The sequence below is a fragment of the Bactrocera dorsalis genome, chromosome 1 (genome assembly GCF_023373825.1).
Source record: "Bactrocera dorsalis isolate Fly_Bdor chromosome 1, ASM2337382v1, whole genome shotgun sequence".
Taxonomy (NCBI): Eukaryota; Metazoa; Arthropoda; class Insecta; order Diptera; family Tephritidae; genus Bactrocera; species Bactrocera dorsalis.
Genome location: NC_064303.1, coordinates 48,136,649 through 48,157,554, shown reverse-complemented (window position 1 = coordinate 48,157,554; position 20,906 = coordinate 48,136,649). Strand labels below are relative to the sequence as shown.

The following is a 20,906-nucleotide window of genomic DNA, read 5'->3' as shown; positions in this document are numbered from 1 at the left end:
AGCATTATGTTCTGGTAATTTCCAGACGCAATATTCTAGAAGGACACGTCGGCATCAGCGAGAAGTGCGTGGCTATATAAGTCGTGGCAGCGCCAACGTAATCAATCAGTGCTAAGAGTAAACTGCTATAGTGTAGACGAGTTTTGAAATAAAGAGTTGTTGAATTAAATTAAACAGTGTTGATTTTATTTGTCAATCCAGAGATACAAACCTAACAAAGTAAACTAGCAAGCAGTAAATTCGTAACAATATGTATGTATAGTAACGGAGGATTCTAAACGAAACTTTTACTATAACCAGCAACTTGAAACCTGAGCGCAGTAGGTAACATACAACTGCGCTTAGGTCTTAAGTTAATTCTTACAGGATCCACCTGCCAATAAGAATGATTATTGAAACACAACTTTATAGTATTAAAACAGAGAATCTTTTATTAAAAATAAAACTAAAATAACACTGACCAACAAAATTTTGTAACCAAAAAAGCAGTACTTTCGAAACATCTACCTAACATCTCTACAAAATCATATATATATCGTATGTATATTGATTTGATTAGGACTAGTTTCCGTGTTCCGGTACTTATCAGTAAAGTTTAATATTAATCGTATTTTCCTTATTATTTTCTAATTCAGTGCTTTATTTTCCTGAAAAGTGGCTTTTTTTTGTGTTTGCTAAGTGGAGTGATTCTTAAAGAATGTCAAGAAAGTGTAAAAATGATCCTGACAAGTTCTGTTACATTTGTGGTGAAATAACTTTTGTATCTCAACGAAGAAATTTAACACCTTTAACCCTTTCGCGGACACACGAAATTCAGTAAATGTTATCAGAATGACACATGCATTTATTTGGCTTATAAAACCGATAACCACTCACGAAAATTTCCGTTATAGTTAACAAAAAAAAAACAAAACAAATCGAACTGGGACACTAACTTAAATCTGATTGCTTCTGCATCGGCACACAATAAGCTACTACTTATAAAACCAATGCAGTAGACGTCGCCTATGTCCGACGTGTTTATATACGATTTTTTTTCTATGTCGGCATATACCGACGTGCCCAATTTAAGCCATTCGTTGTGTCGGATTATGCCGACGTGTCCGCGAAAGGGTTAATAAAAAAATTGTATGAAAGTTATTTCGGTTTTCCTGTTGGACAGCAAGATAAAGTGTGGGTTCCACACATCTGTTGTGTTACGTGTGTAGGACTTCTTACGGGTTGGGAAAAAAGATCTCGGTGTATGCCTTTCGGAATTCCGATGATTTGAATGGAGCCGACAGACCATTCAACTAATTGTTTTTTTTGTCTGACTAATACAAAAGGCATTACAATTAAAACTAAAAAACAAATTAAGTATCCTGATGTGTCATCTGCTAAAAAACCAAACCACGAAAACAGATAATATAAGTATTGATCCTGATTTTCAAAATGCTTCTTCATCTATCTGTCTCCAGGAAGAAACGCCACACCTACAATCTCAAGGAGATCTTAATGATTTAGGTCGTGATTTACACTTGTCTAAATAACAAAAAGAACTTTTAGGATCTCGATTAAAAGGATGGAATTTATTGCAACCAAACACAAAAATAACTTTTTTTTGGCATCGAGATGAAGAGTTAAAAAGCTTTTTTTCACAAGATAATGATTTGTTATTTTGTAACAGTGTCTGTGATGTTATGAATATTTTGGGAACACAACACAAAGTTGAAGAGTGGCGTTTATTTATTGATTTTTCAAAAACAAGCTTAAAGGCAGTTTTGTTACATAATGGCAATAATCTTCCCTCCGTACCGGTAGGTTATGGTGCTAACATGAAAGAATCCTATGAAACAATGAAACTTCTCTTAGTATGACGAACATAAATGGAAAATTTGCGGAGATTTAAAAGTTGTTGCACTTTTATTAGGATTGCACTTGGGTTGTTGTTTCTTTTTTTGTGAATGGGACAGTAGGGATAGGAAGAACCATTACGTGAAGAAAAATTGGTGCAAAAGACGATCTCTTACTCCAGGAATAAAAAATTTGAAACATTCTCCATTAGTACAACCTGAAGATATATTTTTACCACCTCTCCATATAAAACTTGGTCTGATGAAAAACTTTGTTAAAGCAATGGATAAAAATGGCGCTGGATTTCAATATCTAAAAGAACAATTCCCTAAAATCAGTGACGCCAAGATTAAAGATGGCGTGTTTGTAGGTCCTCAAGTCAGGCAAGTGATAAAAGATGATATATTTAAAAACCAGCTCAATGATTTGGAAAAACCAGCTTGGGAATCATTAATAAAAATCACTCAAAATTTTCTTGGAAATTACCGATTAAATGACTATAAAACTATTGTTGAGGAACTTCTAGTGAATTATAAAATTAAAAATACATTTTTTACATTCACATTTAGACTTTTTTCCTCCAAACTTTGGTGCCGTTAGTGATGAACACGGGGAACGATTCCACCAAGACATTTCTACCATAGAAAAACGATACCAGGGAAAATGGAGTCCAACTATGCTGGCTGATTATTGCTGGGGATTACATAGGGACGTTCCTGACGCGAAATACAGGAGAAAATCGTAATAAAGTATTTATTTAAATATTACAACATCGAAAATAATTTAATTTTTGTTAAAATAATTTGTAATTTAATAAAAGTGAAAAAAATCATATTACAATAAAACTATTCGTATCTGAAATTTTAGACTACTAATTATACTCTACTTGACCTTATTCCTAACAGAATCAGCCAAAATTTTTCTTGTTACACAGAAACAAATTTTTTTTGTTGATCAGTGTAATCGATCCATATATAAAAACTAATATGAAGGATGAATCAGATGCTGTTTAATACATAAGTTTGTTAATATCAGGTTCCAATTTACTCAAGAACAGTTGCAAGTCGTCACGTTCGGTAACAAGTAAACGATTTCTATTTTTAGTAAGCAGTGTTGTCACAGCACTAAATCCACGTTCACACAAATATGACGATGGGAATGCTATCAAGAATCGTTGAACGATTGACCACAATCCAGGGTACAATTGCGAGATCGGTTTTTGTAGCCAAAATTCTTGGTAACCATTTTAGAACTTGATTTTTATTTCCTCGTTTGTTGTCAAATCTATAAGTTCTTCTTCCAGCTGAGGTGACATTGCTGTGTTGACATTTGAAAACGGATCCAACACCCAGTCTGGTATTTCCAAGTTCAAAATGTCCTGGTATCGTTCGGTGAAGTCAATGTGGAGGTTTTCCAAATGTTGGCAGTAGGCAAACAATTCGTCGTCACTGCATGATACTGATAAATTCGGAAAATTGTGAAACTCACGTCTGCCCAGATTCTTTTTCTTTAGAAGCAGTTTGGCTGCGAAAGCAACAACGACGTTTTTTGTTTTAATTAAATTTAGTTTATCGCCTTGCAGTTGGAGATTCATGTCGTTGAACAATTTATACAGGTCTGTCATGCAAGCTATATCATTCTTTGATGTTATGAGCTTGTCTTGAAATTCTGTATCATAGCCGGTGCGCTATCCGTAGCAATTGAAATAATATTTTTCAAAAGAATCTCTTTCTCATCGCAAAACTTTTCCAATATATTGAATATGGTTTCGCCTTTTGTATCGGTCTCTAAATTTCTAGCAAATAATAGTTCTTCACATATTTTCTCATCTTTAATAAACCTCACGTAAGACAACAACAATGCTTCATTAGTTGGTAAAGTGGACTCAAGAAGCTGAATTGAGAATTGACTTGTCCTCAGGTGATCGCACAATGATTCTTCAATGTTTTCAGCCATTTCATCAATTCGTCTTTGCACAGAATTATTACTCAAAGGAATTTTTCGGATAATATAGTTCAAAAGCTCAAAACGTGCGCTACATCAGTTACCTACCCGACGTCATTTCGCAAGTGATAAAATAAATTTTTCAACAGCTCAAAGCATGCGCTACATCAGCTCGAACCTACCTACCCTACACCTTTGCGCAAATGATTACATTATGATAGCAAATGCCCATATACAGATTTGGCAATGGCAATAGCAATACGTCTGACAGTTAGTATTCTATAAATTCTATCCTGTCGAGATGCCCCGTTATGAAACGGAGCGACCGATTGACATGAATTTAATTTTTTCTATATTCAATAAAATAGGACAGATATATGAACTACGCAGAGAGAAATATAGAACCCAGTTTGAGCAATCTTTTAATTCATATTAGTTGATGTTTACAAGTTGTTGTTGAGAGTCGAAAGCTCATGTAGTCGTTGTCTAAGAGGCCTCCTAGCTAAATAAAATTACAAATAACGCCCTAGGCCTCTACACAACGCCCCCATTTTCTTTCTGGGTCTCTTACCGCCCCCCTTGACACCTGCAACGCCCACAAGGGGGCGTTATCGCCCACTTTGGGAAACACTGGTCCATATCATGCTGCATCTCACGGCTCATTTTTATGAAATACATAGAAATTATTGTTTTGACAAACATCTGTATCTTTGATTGAGACAGATAACCGGGATTGAATGTATTTGTTAAAGAATGTAAAAAATATTTTTTTGTAAAAATATTTTCTAAATTCTGCAAGCTCACACACAAACATACATATCTACGCTGGTTTGTATGCAAAGCTGTTTCAGCGGCAAGGAAGTAGTGGCAATTGGCGATCGTTCGTTTGTGTTTTCGACATATGTAGCTCGGATTTTCTACCAATAACACAATGTTGTGACGCTTTGTTGCCGCGTCGATCCGTCGACACATTGACTCTTTGACAAAACGTGAGCTGCGCCATTGGTTGTCGTGTCAACGGAAATTTCGCATAAAGCATTAAGTGTACATATTTACATACATACATATGTTGCAAGTAGACAAATTTACAAACATTATGCGTATGGTTCTTTTTGCTTACATGCTCACACAATTACATACATACGTGAATACGAGTATGTGCGACCGCTGGGTCTTTTAACATGTTATCAAAGCTTTTAAAAGTCTGCAAAAAAATATGTATGTATATAAATATATATATATCTTATCAACCCTACATTAATTAAATATTTAGGTAAAAACATAAACATGACTTTATTACATATGTATTTCAAAAGGTTTTAAGGAAATTGCCATGAAATGGTTCAATTTGTACGTATGTACATGCTTGTTTGCTTTGAAACAAAATATAACATATATGTAGGTATGTATATAAATTATATACAGAGTCGTTTGCGCATTGTAAATATGCGAATCTGTAAGCGTACATTCTTTAACATCGGAAATAGCATGCGTTTTCTCATTTAACATTGAAAATGCTCAATTCTGCTATTTTCATGCCCCTGATGTTAAGTGGTGAAACACGCTAATGATTTTCTGTGGTGAAACACGCTCATCCAAAACAGTAAATATCCCAAAATTTAAATATCCCTAAATTTCCGTCATCGTGAACCTGCTCTATAAATATAATTCTCTGTCAATATGGCAATCCCACGCTCATTGTCCTAATTTGAAAGCTGCTCCCACAAAGTCCATTGTACTATCTCGGATGTAAAATTTCTGTCGCATTTATTTATAGATACATCACATTTTTAGTAGTTTTTAACATAACCGTTATATGGGGATTTCACAAATACTTGATTTAATTGATTTGGATGTTATCAAAAATATATTAAATGGCTTTTTTATATGTGTTGATAAATGTGCTGACTTATGTTTCGATCTCTCTCCAGTATTATTAAAGATACATATAATAAAAATTGGTTAAAACAAAAAAAATTGTCAGTAGCCACATAAATGTTGATTAACTACCCTGATTTCACAAAATATTTGAAAAAGTATAATATTACTATCAGAGACGTTTCCTTTCATCCATGAAAATAAAAAAATTCGGATTCCGTGTTAAACAAGGCACGGTAGAGAAAGTAAATAACGCAATTAGAAAAGCATTCGCGTATAAAGATGGTTATTCAGTAATATTCCTTGTTGTAGTTTAGACATTCTGAAGGCCTTTTATATAATACTAGCTCTTTACCCGCATCTTCGCCCGCAGTGGAGCCATTAAATAAGTATGAGAGATAAAAGGTAAGGTGAACAGGCTACATAAAGTTGACCATGAGAGAAGCATGGGTTTTCTAAATGCACTCCTGCTACCTGTAATGCTTGTCCTTCTGCCTTCTTTTTAGTAACAGCAAAGCTAAGCTTGACGGGAAACTGAACCCTTTTAAATTTGAATGGAAAGTCAGTGGGAACAATTGGTATCCGGGGTATTATAACACTATTTCCCTTACCGACACCTGTTAAAATAGTAGCACCAAGTATATTCTGTCCCAATTTTGTTATCCGAAGCTTTGTTCCATTACATAGCAGAGAAGCATCTAGATTTCGCATAAGCATTACTGGTACATTTAGTTTCAATTGAAGTTTATGTGAAAGTACACCCGATAGTTCAAGTGAATTTAAAAACTCCACAGGATATGAAGTACTTAGTTCCGTATCTATAATTGTATCCATTGACAAATATTCCTTAATTTTTCCCTGAACCTCGTTTAATATTGCTCTTGCACACAATCACTGATCAGTACACAAATTTTGTCGCAATTCCGGAAAAACATTAGCAATGAAATCCACATCACTCTCTACTAAATTACAAAATTATTTTGACAGTAATATGTAGCCTTCAACGTCAACATCTAAACAACCATCACCAATTTTCAACAACATTTCTGCGTAAAGTCCTGAATCCACGTCATTATGAAGATGCACTCTCATATTCGTTTTCAGGCGGAGTTTTTCAACTGTCGACCATAAGCGTGATGATTTAATTCACGCTTGAATTTCATCTGCTGGTGTCCTTCTCTGAATCACTGGGAGGGTTTGACGGAAATCACCAGTCAATAAAACTACCATGCCATTTTGGATATATCAGATTTCCGCTTCCGTGGCATTAACATCAGCGAGTAAGATCTAAAATAATAAAATGACTGCTAACCACAAAAATTACGGATTACCTCAAAAATTTGAATAGTTTTATACTGCATGTAACGACAGAAGAAAATAACAGTAAATATAGAAAAATTAATATTATTATGTTAATACAACTCTAACAAATAATTTCGACCAAATTAGTTATCACAAAAACCGTACTCACGGATTTTTTTTTAGATCATTAAAAGAGAAATAATTCTTTCATACATAACTTTGTGTATCTTGAACCGCTTTCGCAGCGCAAAGAACGGAAGCCCTCAAAGATAAATAATTTCCCCCATTTTTTACACATTTACCACTGTTTCTTCGGTCGCAGCGTGATGCTATATAGCCTATAGCCTTCCTCGATAAATGGACTATCCAACACAAAAAGAATTATTCAATTCGAACCAGTAGTTTCGGAGATTAGCGCGTTCAAACAAACAAACTCTTCAGCTTTATAATATTAGTATAGATATAGATATAAACCTTATTCCCTTTGGAATTGTATAAATTTTATCTAAATAAAAATAGTTAAACAAAGCCACGAAACTCAAAAAGCGCCTTTGAAGCATTTCTAACCAAAAAGTGAAAACACAAAATCAATATTTTTCACTTTTTTAAAAACTTGTTTTTAGTTTTTTTAAATATATTTATTTTTAACTTTAAAACCATGGTGTTTACACTCTCTTTAAAAATGTGTTTGAATAAGTTTGCTAATTGTGCCTTTCAAACTTTGTAAGTGTAATTCAGTACCACTAAAAAAATTACAAACATATACAAAGCTAATAAAAGTGTTATAAAAAGTAGGAAATGTACTAATTTCATATTAAATGAACCACCTATAAGGGTGCAATCTATCTTATATACAGAAGGCATACGTTTTGATATCGACTTTTGCGAATGACGTAGCCATAGGCTGCGATGCTCAGCCCGTTCCCTCGACAGTCGGGTCTACGTAACCGGAACGGACCCGGATTTTTATCCGGCCAAGAACTGTCAATTCGGCAGAATTCTGCCGCTACAACAACAACATGCTCAATGGCTACTCTGCTGATACTTTGCTGCAATATTGCAGTAATTATTTCTCGCAGAACGTATTGCTTAGGAATATCAAAATTTTAACATATGTTCCGATTCGAAAGAGAGTGTTCAAAGGGTACGGACGTGCTTATTTAATTCGCTCCGTGAATTCAATCTATACAAAAAAATAAAAAGCAGTGCACACAAATTAATAATAATAAACATAAACAAATAGTGCACGAATCAACAACTGAAAACAAACAATAATGAGTGCTTCCCAGCCTCTCCAGCAAGGCCGGTGGCAACTACATACATACATATTAACATGCATAAATACATAAATAAAGAAATATGCATAAGCAAGTAATCATCTTTTAAATTCCTTTAAAAATGAAATCCAATGCCACTGTTATTATTTGATATGTTTATTTAAGATATGCCGGGTCGTTGATGCTGAGGAATGTCAAGTCAGCACAACGGCTCCAAATAAATTTAGCAAATAAGATTTTTATAAAGAATAAAATGATTATTAATAAACTGAACGCCAAGCCGCACAGTACGGAAAATTAGCCGGAGTCTTTTATTCAAACGGAAAATATATAATTTCTGATAAATTACATATAATATCGTAATTGGCGCAGTCGGTAATTCGGTGTTCCCCATTTTTCTACTATACATCGTAACAATTTTAGTGCGTTGAAAGCAAAAGTTACAACAACAATGTAGTAGTTTTATTTGAAGCCATTACTTTCTTTGTAAAAAAAAAGTCAACGCAGAAATTATATTCACTAAATGTTTCTATCAATTCAAAAACAATACCGTTAGAAAAAGAAACGAACAAACGAGAAAATAAACAAGCCAACAGAGTTGCAATTGTTTTATAATTTTTATTGCAAAAAATAATAAAAATAAAAAATAAGGCAAAGCAAATAGAAATGCTAACTCGATGCTTGGCATCTTTAACACAGATATGTACAGGGTGGCTGATGAATTTTGCTACATTAAGAAACTCAAATAATTTTTTTTCCGTGTATGGAATTCATTTTTCTTTTATTCATGTTAAAGCTCATTCAATTTTATTAAATATAGCTTAATTAGTTTTAAAAATAATGGAATTTAAATGCCTGCTCGTCAATGCATGTGCGGCATCTTACCAAAAAGTTGTTCATTACTGCTTGGAGAGTTGAGACAGAAATAGCCACAATTGTTTCTCGAATGGATTGCCTTAGTTCAGGGATGGGCACATTAGCCCTCAGTGGCATTTTGCCCGTGCGGGCACGAGTGCACATTTTGAGGGCTAGGTGAAGGGATCATCGCGGGCAAACATGAAGAGGGAAGTGAGAGCAACGTTTTACCACTCCATATTTACAAATGAGAGCAACGTATTTTCCCACAGCATGTTTAAAAATGTTTGTATTCTATTTGTGTGCTTAGCCACTCTCAATCAATAATGCCATACCGCGCAAATATATTTTTATTTGATGATTTCTTATATTTTTGAAAATATGTGTTCCCTTTCTATAGCGCGTATTATTATTTTAATACATTTCCAGAAGCAACTTAGATTTTTAAAATTTAACAGAACAATTATAAAAAAAACCTAAATTCTTTGAATATTTTGATGAAACAACCAAACTGAAAATATCACAAATATTAATATATATATATACATATATTTATATAAGCATTTTCATTAAATTATATATATATATATATATATTATGGTCACAAGTATCGTTTTTTATATATGCATATATATAAAACTGCCTTGCATATGTACGTATAAAAGCCCACAACTTGATAAAAGTTTTCCCAATTGTAACTAAAATGAATTTTTACAACTGGCATCACCACCATTGACTGATCTATCACATGTACAGTGGTGTGAACAAAATAGAAATAACCATAAGGTGTTGTGAAGTTTTAAAATATGCTGTTTTCTTATTAAATAAAATTGTTTTTTAGATAGAACAATTATAAAAAAAAACCTAAATTCTTCGAATATTTTGATGAAACAACCAAACTGAAAATATCACAAATATTAATATATATATATACATATATTTATATAAGCATTTTCATTAAATTATATATATATATATATATATTATGGTCACAAGTACCGTTTTTTTATATATGCATATATATAAAACTGCCTTGCATATGTACGTATAAAAGCCCACAACTTGATAAAAGTTTTCCCAATTGTAACTAAAATGAATTTTTACAACTGGCATCACCACCATTGACTGATCTATCACATGTACAGTGGTGTGAACAAAATAGAAATAACCATAAGGTGTTGTGAAGTTTTAAAATATGCTGTTTTCTTATTAAATAAAATTGTTTTTTAGATACATAACATAACATATATATATTTTTTCCTACCCCCACCATGCAAAGGTAAATAAAAACAAATTTTAATGCGAAACTCTAAGCTCTGCAAATTATGTTTACCCCTTTTTGTTCACACAACTGTACAATTCCGATGTGAAGTAAACTTCCACCCTTAAATTTGTGTACAATGTCAGTATTGCCGCAACCACTCTGCGATGAACATCAAGTTGCGGAGGAATGTAATTCATTTTTTTCGCAATTTTTCTCAACTTGTTATGCCCTTCTCTCCGTAAACTGATATTCCCCTCATCTAGCCCCCGTGCGCACTTTGCTAACTTTGCGGGCTAAAAATGTGCCCATCCCTGCCTTAGTTCATTCAAATTTGTTGGTTTTGCTTTGTAGGCTTCCTGTTTGCAATAACCCCACAAGAAAAAGTCAGGTGCAGTAAGGTCAGGCGACCTGGGTGGCCAACGGAATGTGGAGTTTCTGGATATCAGCTTATTGGGAAATTTTCGTCGCAATTCTGTCATAACAGGTTGGGCTATGTGAGGAGCTGCACCATCTTGCTGAAGCTACACAGAGTTGAAAGAAATTCTCATTCGGCGTAATTCTGGATAGAAAAACTCTCTCAACATGCTCAAGTAACGGTCTCCAGTAACCGTAACGGTGTGACCGTTTTCTTCGAAGAAGTAGGGCCCGACAATGCAGCGTGATGAAACTGCATACTACACTGTGACACGAAGTGGACGCAATTCCGTCTCATGGAGTATCTGTGGGTTGGAAGCACTCAATATTCGACAATTTTGTTTGTTTATGTTGCCGTTTAAATCGAAATGGGCCTCGTCAGACATGAAAAGACAGTTCAACATGTTTCCATCCTCTTCCACCATTTGAAGCATCTTCTGGCAAAATTCCAAGCGAATCGGCAAGTCTGCAGCGTTCAGTTTGTTAGCCATTTGAATTTTATATGGGAATAAGTCCAAATCTTTGTGCATAATTGACTGTAATGACTGTCTGCTTACACCCATTTGAGCAGATAAGCTTCTTGTCGAAGCACGTGGATTGTTTTGTATGGCAGCAGCTACAGCAGCGACTGTTTCCTCCATTTGAACTGAAGGGTTTCGATGGTAAGGTCTTCTGTTGACTGTCCCATGCTCGGCAAAATTGTTTACAAGTCTCATTATGGCCCATCTGCTCGGAGGATTGCCGCCAAACGTGCGCCTATACTCTCTTTGAACCGAAACTACGGACTCCAGTGCGTGATAGCGGCGGACAATCCAAATTCTTATTTCAGTGTCCCAGTTATCCATTTTTATTAAATGTAAAAGTCTATCTGCAAAATAAAAAACAAATTAACCAGATTCATTAAATAGAAAAAAAGTTATTTAATTTTTTTTTGGTAGCGGCTTTCATCAGCCACCCTGTAGCTGCACAAAATGCAGCAATAAATCAACTTACAATTAGGCAAAGAGTCGAAAAAGACTTTAGATATGTATCTCCCTTTGAAGGAATTGTAAAAAAAAATTGCCATCTTTCATTGAAGCAATTGACAGGGTACGAAGGGACTATGTAGGACAGGAAGAAATTGTATTCAGGGTTATTTATGATTTGAAAATTGGTGGATCAGCAAAAAAATTTTTGCAAATAAACCCACCTGAAAATTGGGAAAGTTGTAAAACTAAATTAAGGCAACATTATAAACCCACAAAAAATCAAATGATAATCACGAAAGAAATTTCGATTCTGAAAGTAAATAGTATTGCGGAATTAAGTAAAAGATTAAACGAAATCGTGGATGATATAACAGAATATAGTGCACTAAGCGAAAATGCTGACACTATGAGATAAATTTTTTCGGGAATGCTAATTCAGCGAATAAAACAATTAGTATCAGCGACATTTGCATATACAGTGCAATCGGTCACATGATTAACGGAAATGGCGAATGAAATTTATAAATTTATTGGGTTGGATGAAGGCAATCTAAATCCTTATCTAAAAAGGGGGAAAGAACTTTCAAGCTAATACCAAAAATAATGGTGTTAACAACAAAAATTTCTATTCAGGACAATATCGTTCACAAAATCAAAATTTTTCTGAACAGTATCGTCCACAATCCGGACAACGTCAAATAAACCTTCATGGACAACAAACAAGACAGCCTCGATGGCAAAATAGTACAAAATATTCAGAACAAGTTCGAACAAATCAAAATCATTATAATTACTCACAACAGCAAAAAAATTCAGTAAATAGTAGACAAGTACAAAATAGGGGACCAGAACCCATGGACGTAGACACAATGAGTAGGAGAGGTGATCCACAAGAATCAAACACGAACGAGGAGTTTTTTTTACAAATTAGCCTCGGAATCATCAAACAAAACTATAACAATATTAACATTTTTTGAGAAAAAATTTTATGCTTTGGTCGACTCAGGTTCAACCATAAGTATAATGAAAAAATCTAGTTTCGAAAAATTTAAATTACCAGTGCTTGAAAATGAAAGCACTTTGGTGAATACCTTAAACGGAATAATTAAAACGCCAAATGTTAAGGTAAAAAGCCCCTGTCCCAAAGAATTCAAATACCCGGAAAACGCCAGAATGAGATGGTTATTAGTGGATTTTAATAAACCATATGATTTATTAATAGGAAATGATTTCCTTTTTAAAAACGTTAAAACCATTAATATCGAAAAAATGACAATAATTTCGAAAAATGGTGTGAATCTTCCATTCTATATGAAAACTATGCAAGAGCAAGTTTATTCATTAGATATAAGTGAAGTAAAGAACATCAACCTTGATCATTTAAATTCAAATGAGAAAAAGGAAATCGAAAAATTATTAAAGCATTTCAATAAACTTATCTATAAAGAAGGGGACAGGCTCACAAATGCAAAAGCAGTAGTTCATGAAATTAAAACAGTTACGGATCAACAAATAAATTCAAAAATTTATAGATTACCTCCAAAACATGAAGAAGAAGTAAGAAGACAAATTTCTGAATTAGAAGAGCAAGGGATAATTAGAAAAAGTCATAGTAGATATAGCTCACCTATTCTAATAATACGAAAAAGATAGATAATTCAGGAATACAAAAATTCAGGCTAGTGGTTGATTATAGGAGGTTAAAGCAATTGACTGTAGACAATAAGTATCCTCTACCGAATATCGAAGGAGTCTTAGATAAATTGGGCAAAGCACAGTACTTTAGCACTATAGATCTAGCAAAAGGTTACCATCAGATTTTAATGGCAGAAAGGGACATCCAGAAAACAGCTTTTGTCACTCCGGCAGGACTATATGAATACGTCCGAATGCCTTTCGGGTTGAAAAATGGCCCAGCTACTTTTCAGAGATTTATGAATGACATATTGAGGGAATATATAAATAAAATATGTGTAGTATATTTAGATGACATATTAATTTTTTCAACTTCATTAGAAGAGCACATAAATTCATAAAAAAAAAAATTTTTAACTACAAGAGAATAAATTAAAAATACAGGCAGATAAATGCAGTTTTCTTCAAAGAGAAACTACATTCCTAGGACACATTTTAACAAAAGAAGGCATCAAGCCTAATCCAGATAAAATTATAGCAATTCAAAAGCTACCAATACCAAAAACTGAGAAACAATTAAAAGGATTTTTAGGAGCAACAGGATATTATCGAAAATTCATAAAAGATTATTTTAAAATAGCTTACCCCATGATAAAATATTTGAAAAAGGGCAATAAAAAAAACGCCAAAGATCCACAATATATTGAAAGCTTTGAAAATTTAAAAGCACTCATTTCATCTCACCCAACTCTCAAAGAATTCAGTATCACAACTGTTGCTAGTGACTATGCTATTGACTAAATACTCTAAATAATCATGAGCAAAAATATTCTATTTAATTTTCTCTATTACATATTTTCGACCATATATATATGGCAATAAATTTAAAATAATAACTGATCACTTTCCGATCAAATATCTTGTTAATAAATATAAAGGAAAGGAATTTTCCCAACGCCATCAGAGATGGTTATTGAAATTGCAAGAATACAACTTTGAAATAGAATATTTAAATGGAAAAAATAATGTTGTAGCTGATTTCTTGAGTCGAATTGAAAACTCACCAAAAATTAAAGAAGGTAACGACAATGAATCAAACTTAGAATTGTCGGAAACAATTCATTCAGCAGATGAAGAACTGCTTGAACACTTTCCAATTAAAGAAGAAATTGTAAATAAATATAAAATTCAAATTATATTAACATATAGACAAAAAGAGCAAATGCAAAGACTCCATGGAAGAAAAATAATTGAAATAAACCCAATGGATGAAAAAGAAGAGAACAAGGAAACATTAAAAAAATATATAAAAGGAAACGGAATAGTAGGAATATTTTCAGAAGTATCTGAAGCAGATTACCATAAAATACAAAAACTACTTATTGAAATGTTTGCTCAAGATAGAAGTTTAAAATTTATAAAATGCACAAAAAGAGCATCAGAAATAGAAGGAGAAGAAATATTACATAAGCAAATATCACTATACCATACAGGAAATGCAGACATTGAGAGACTGCACTCAACCTTGTTGGAAAAACTAACAGGAATTGAGGACTCTAGTCTTTCAACAGAAATGAGGATACCAATTGTTATATGCAACTATAACGATAGGTACCACTCAACTATCAAATGTTCTCCAAGGGACGCCAAAGAAAACATTTGTCCATCCATATTACAAGATGGAATAAATACAGTAAAACAGAAAACAATAGCCAAATTCAATCAAAACAGATAAGAATATATAGATAACAGACAAACAGGACCAATTAAAAACTACAAAAAAGTACGGCATAAAGATCAACCATATTTCAGAATATTTCCCTTACAAAACGTCCATACGGGCATCCGGGAAATATAAAAAGACCGATGGAATTGGCAAACATAGAAAATCCAAATGAGAATGATGTCGATTGATTCAGTCTAAGGGCATTTAATGGAAATAATAACATTTAATTTTTTTTTCTAAATATACATATGTATGTATTTACATGATTTTTTTTACCCCAGTGGGTAAGTGGTCTTTCTAGAATATACCCATGGTAAGAGATGCCTGTCGTAAGAGGCGACTAAAATCCAATTTATTTTTTTTAAATCAAAACCTAAAACGGTTATACATTTTTACTTTTACAGATGACGAAATAATTATTTTTTTAACAATAATCATATCATTGGTGACAGCACTTTTGCAAATTACACCAATAATAGAAGAAGCGGGGTATACAATTATACACACAGCGGACATAGAAATAGTTAACGAAATAAGTACAGTTATCTTCTTTTCTTCTTCTTTACTGGCGTAGACACCGCTTACGCGATTATAGCCGAGTCAACAACAGCGCGCCAGTCGTTTCTTCTTTTCGCTACGTGGCGCCAATTGGATATTCCAAGCGAGGCCAGGTCCTTCTCCACTTGGTCCTTCCACCGGAGTGGAGGTCTTCCTCTTCCTCTGCTTCCCGCGGCGGGTACTGCGTCGAATACTTTCAGAGCTGGAGTGTTTTCGTCCATTTGGACAACATGACCTAGCCAGCGTAGCCACTGTCTTTTAATTCGCTGAACTATGTCAATGTCGTCGTATATCTCGTACAGCTCATCGTTCCATCGAATGCGATATTCGCCGTGGCCAACGCGCAAAGGACCATAAATCTTTCGCAGAACTTTTCTCTCGAAAACTCTCAACGTCGACTCATCGGTTGTTGTCATCGTCCAAGCCTCTGCACCATATAGCAGGACGGGAATTATGAGCGACTTATAGAGTTTGGTTTTTCAATTGCCTACTCAGTCCGAATTAGCACCTGTTGGCAAGAGTAATCCTGCGTTGGATTTCCAGGCTGACATTGTTGGTGGTGTTTACGTTGGTTCCAAGATAGACGAACAACGATACAACGTCAAAGTTATGACTTGTTCAGTCTGGAGAAAGCAGAACTAACGGCGCGGGTGTTGAGACCGATGATATCAATATCATCGGCATACGCCAGCAGCTGTACACTCTTTTGAAAGATTGTACCTGCTCGATTCAGTTCTGCAGCTCTAATAATTTTCTCCAGCAGCAGATTGAAAAAGTCGCACGATAGGGAGTCGCCTTGTCTGAAACCTCGTTTGGAATCGAACGGCTCGCAGAGGTCCCTCCCGATTCTGACGGAGCTTTTCGTGTTGCTCAACGTCAGTATACACAGCCGTGTTAGTTTTGTGGGGATACCAAATTCAGACATCGCGGCATAAAGGCAGCTCCTTTTCGTGCTGTCGAAAGCAGCTTTGAAATCTACGAATAGGTGGTTAGTGTCGATTCTCCTTTTACGGGTCTTTTCCAAGATTTGGCGCATGGTGAATATCTGGTCCGTTGTTGATTTACCAGGTCTGAAGCCACACTGATAAGGTCCAAACAGTTTGTTGACGGTGGGCTTTAATCTTTCACACAATACGCTCGATATAACCTTGTACGCGATGTTGAGGAGGCTTATCCCACGGTAGTTGGCGCAGATTGTGGGGTCTCCTTTTTTATGGATTGGGCATAGCACACTTAAATTCCAATCGTTGGGCATGCTTTCATCTGACCATATATTGCAAAGCTGATGCATACTCCTTATACGTTCTTCGCCGCCGTGTTTGAATAGCTCGGCCGGCAATCCGTCGGTCCCTGCCGCTTTGTTGTTCTTCAGGCGAGCAACTGCTATTCGAACTTCTTCATGGCCGGGGAACGTCTTGGGGAATCGGGTTCGCCTTCTCCTGGTGTTATGTGTTCACTGCCATTCAGCAGGCTGGAGAAGTGTTCCCTCCATAATCAAAGTATGCTCTGGGCATCGGTGGCTAGATCACCTTTGGGGATTCTACAGGAGTATGCTCCGGTCTTGAAACCTTCTGTAAGCCGCCCCATTTTTTCGTAGAATTTTCGAGCATTACCCCTGTCGGCCAGCTTATCAAGCTGTTCGTACTCACGCATTTCGACCTCTTTCATTTTCTGTCTACAAATGCGTCTCGCTTCCCTCTTCAGTACAGTTATACATACAATAAATCCGAACAAGATAGCAGACATAGTTCATCAGGTTAAAGAATTTTTTTATGAAATAAAAAATATAAAAGCAAAAATCACATCTATAACACCGAATATCAAAAAGCGAAATAAAAGAGGCTTGATAAATATAGGAGGAATAGCATATAAATGGATGTTTGGAGCCATGGATGATGATGACAGCCAAGACATTTAGAACCATTTAAAAATTATTGAAGAAAATGGCCATAATGCCATTGTAAATTTAAATAAACAAATAGTAATTAATGAACATTTAAATAGAATCAGATAGGAAACAAATAATAGAAACTTTAAATATAATAAACAAAGAGGAATATAGAATTGAAAGAAAAATTTTGTATAATGATGAAATGAATAAACTAAAATTCATAGAAAGTCACGCTCAAGAAATACAAAATAATATAGCGGCGGCTAAATACAATATGGTACATCCAAGTATGTTAACTAGGGAAGAAATTGAAAAATATGAGATTGATTTTTACAAACTAAAATTATCAAAGGAGGATGGAGTCATGTGTAGAAGTTCACGCAAGTGAGGAAAGTTCTCTGATCGCCATTCACTTGGGAGTGGCCAGAAACGATTCCTTTACTTATGACTCAAGCAGCTCACGACAAGTATCCTCTGGGTAGCCTAAGAACATCCGTTTGAAGGCGAGCTAAAGTGAGAAGGCGAAACATCCCCTGCATAGGGTTGTGCGCTGGGTTTGGGACCCGCCACGTAAAAAACACCCCCAATGAAAAGAAAAAAACAGCCTCGGACGGGAGACCCCCCTTTTGATGACGACCACGGCAAACGAAACAAGGACTATGATTTGAGGGCATGCACCTGGAATGTCCGGTCCTTAATTGGGAAGGTGCCGCTGCCCAGCTGGTAGATGTCCTCGTAAAGATAAAGGCTGACATCACCGCCGTCCAAGAAATGCGATGGACGAGACAAGGACAGAGACGAGTAGGTCCTTGTGACATTTACTAAAGTGGCCATATAAAGGAGCGCAGGTTTGGTGTGGGATTCGTGGTGGGAGAGAGACTCCGTCGCCGAGTACTATCATTCACTGCGGTGAATGAACGTCTAGCCACAATCCGCATCAAAGCGAGGTTCTTCCAACATATCGCTGATTTGCGCCCACGCCCCGACGGAAGAGAAGGACGATGTGACCAAAGATGCTTCTTATGAGTGCTTGGAGCGCACTTATGAGAGATGCCCCCGCCACGATGTCAAAATCGTGCTTGGCGACTTCAACGCCAGGGTGGGCAAAGAAGGTATCTTTGGCACTACGGTCGGTAAATTCAGCCTCCACGAGGAAACATCCCCAAATGGGTTGAGGCTGATCGACTTCGCCGGGGCCCGAAATATGGTTATCTGTAGTACTAGATTCCAGCATAAGAAGATACATCAAGCTACCTGGTTGTCTCCGGCTCGAAAAACCTCCAACCAGATCGATCATGTTGTGATAGACGGAAGACACGTCTCCAGTGTTTTAGATGTGCGTGCGCTCCGAGGTCCTAACATCGACTCAGACCACTATATTGTTGCAACCAAAATTCGCACCCGCCTCTGTGCAGCAAAAAACGCACGCCAACAAACACAAGGAAGGTTCGACGTCGAGAAGCTGCAATCACAACAGACAGCCGAAAGATTTTCTACTCGGCTTGCACTCCTGCTCTCTGAGAGCACTCGTCAACAACTCGGTATAAGGGAACTGTGGGACGGCATTTCAAACTCCTTACGTACAGCTGCAACCGAAACCATTGGTTTTCGGAAAGTGCAAAAGAACAGCTGGTACGACGAGGAGTGCCGTGTCGCAGCGGAGAGAAAACAGGCTGCCTACCTCGCAACGTTACGATCGACCACAACACGTGCGGGATGGGATAGATACCGAGAGTTGAAGAGGGAAGCGAGACGCATTTGCAGACAGAAGAAGAAAGAGGCCGAAATGCGTGAGTACGAACAGCTCGATAAGCTGGCGGACAGGGGTAATGCTCGAAAATTCTACGAAAAAATGCGGCGGCTTACAGAAGGTTTCAAGACCGGAGCATACTCTTGTAGAACCCCCAAAGGTGATCTAGTTACCGATGCCCAGAGCATACTTAGATTATGGAGGGAACACTTCTCCAGCCTGCTGAATGGCAGTGAACGCATAACACCAGGAGAAGGCGAACCCGATTCCCCAATCGATGACGATGGAGCAGACGTTCCATTACCCGGCCATGAAGAAGTTCGAATAGCAATTGGCCGCCTGAAGAACAACAAAGCGGCAGGGGCCGACGGATTGCCGGCCGAGCTATTCAAACACGGCGGCGAAGAGCTGATAAGGAGCATGCATCAGCTTCTTTGTAAAATATGGTCGGACGAAAGCATGCCCAACGATTGGAATCTAAGTGTGCTATGCCCAATCCATAAAAAACGAGACCCTACAATCTGCGCCAACTACCGTGGGATTAGCCTCCTCAACATTGCATATAAGGTTCTATCGAGCGTATTGTGTGAAAGATTAAAGCCCACCGTCAACAAACTGATTGGACCTTATCAGTGTGGCTTCAGGCCTGGTAAATCAACAACCGACCAGATATTCACCATGCGCCAAATCTTGGAAAAGACCCGTGAAAGGAGAATCGACACTCACCGCCTATTCGTCGATTTCAAAGCTGCTTTCGACAGCACGAAAAGGAGCTGCCTTTATGCCGCGATGTCTGAATTTGGTATCCCCGCAAAACTAATACGGCTGTGTAAACTGACGCTGACCAACACGAAAAGCTCCGTCAGGATCGGGAAGGACCTCTCCGAGCCGTTCGATACCAAACGAGGTTTCAGACAAGGCGACTCCCTATCGTGCGATTTCTTCAATCTGCTGCTGGAGAAAATAGTTCGAGCTGCAGAACTTAATCGAGCAGGTACAATCTTTTATGAGAGTGTAAAGCTGCTGGCGTATGCCGATGATATTGATATCATCGGTCTCAACACCCGCGCCGTTAGTTCTGCTTTCTCCAGACTGAATAAGGAAGCAAAACAAATGTGTCTGGCAGTGAACGAGGGCAAGACGAAATATCTCCAGTCATCAAACAAACAGTCATCGCACTCGCGTCTTGGCCCCCACGTCACTGTTGACAGTAATAACTTTGAAGTTGTAGATAATTTCGTCTATTTAGGAACCAGCGTTAACACCACCAACAATGTCAGCCTGGAAATCCAACGCAGGATTACTCTTGCCAACAGGTGCTACTTCGGACTGAGTAGACAATTGAAAAGTGAAGTCCTCTCTCGACGAACAAAAGCCAAACTCTATAAGTCGCTCATAATTCCCGTCCTGCTATATGGTGCAGAGGCTTGGACGATGACAACAACCGATGAGTCGACGTTGCGAGTTTTCGAGAGAAAAGTTCTGCGAAAGATTTATGGTCCTTTGCGCGTTGGCCACGGCGAATATCGCATTCGATGGAACGATGAGCTGTACGAGATATACGACGACATTGACATAGTTCAGCGAATTAAAAGACAGCGGCTACGCTGG

The 20,906-nt window shown here is 36.7% G+C and overlaps 2 protein-coding genes across 7 annotated transcripts in view; both read right to left on the bottom strand.

Annotated features, from left to right (window-relative positions):
• The window catches only part of LOC105225273 (protein PALS2), a 195,094-nt gene that overhangs the window by 109,933 nt on the left and 64,255 nt on the right, over window positions 1-20,906 (bottom strand). The gene's annotated exons all lie outside the window — the stretch shown is intronic.
• LOC125775367 (uncharacterized) overlaps window positions 11,642-20,906 on the bottom strand; it is a 915,975-nt gene continuing 906,710 nt past the window's right edge. Inside the window, exon 3 of the mRNA XM_049445886.1 lies at window positions 11,642-19,920. The gene's annotated coding sequence lies outside the window, so the exon portion shown is untranslated. The remainder of the gene's footprint in view (window positions 19,921-20,906) is intronic.